This window comes from Penaeus monodon, chromosome 31 (genome assembly GCF_015228065.2).
Source record: "Penaeus monodon isolate SGIC_2016 chromosome 31, NSTDA_Pmon_1, whole genome shotgun sequence".
NCBI lineage: Eukaryota > Metazoa > Arthropoda > Malacostraca > Decapoda > Penaeidae > Penaeus > Penaeus monodon.
In genome coordinates this window covers 13,010,013-13,010,500 of record NC_051416.1, presented here as the reverse complement: position 1 = coordinate 13,010,500, position 488 = coordinate 13,010,013, and the positions used below count along the sequence as shown (strand labels likewise).

Sequence of the window (488 nt, the reverse complement as noted above, 5' to 3'; positions counted from 1 at the left end):
GAATGAAAATGTGATTTAGCGAATCGGACTACTCCACGGTCTAGAATGAGTTGCCAGCTGTTCCTTTCCTGAGCTTGTAATCGAGGGCGCCTTATATATTGAAATTGGGTTTGTAAACAAGGTCCCACCGAGACTCGAACTCGGATTGTTGGATTCAGAGTCCAAAGTGCTGACCATTACACCATGGGACCATTTGCATAAAGTGGTTAATAGAAGGATCATGCTCTTGAAATATATTAGTGGCGGATCTACAAGCGGCAAAGAAAAAGGCAGATAGTACCAAACCCTTTCAAGCTCTATGACCGAAATCTTCATAACTTGAGATACCCTTTGGATATCGAAGTGTAAGGTGGTTCATTTGTCTTAGAATTTAACTGAGAATAGACAAGATAAGGTCAGTAAAGCAGGGTTGAAGATGAAATAGAGTGTGGAAAGTATTTAAAACTTAGAGCTTTATAGACAATGAATCTTCAGGAACACGTAATTGC

The 488-nt window shown here is 40.0% G+C and overlaps 1 non-coding gene across 1 annotated transcript; it reads right to left on the bottom strand.

Annotated features, from left to right (window-relative positions):
• Positions 1-119: 119 nt before the first annotated feature.
• On the bottom strand, positions 120-191 carry Trnaq-cug. Its single transcript has one exon. It is a non-coding gene; the product is annotated as a tRNA-Gln (tRNA).
• Positions 192-488: the final 297 nt, after the last annotated feature.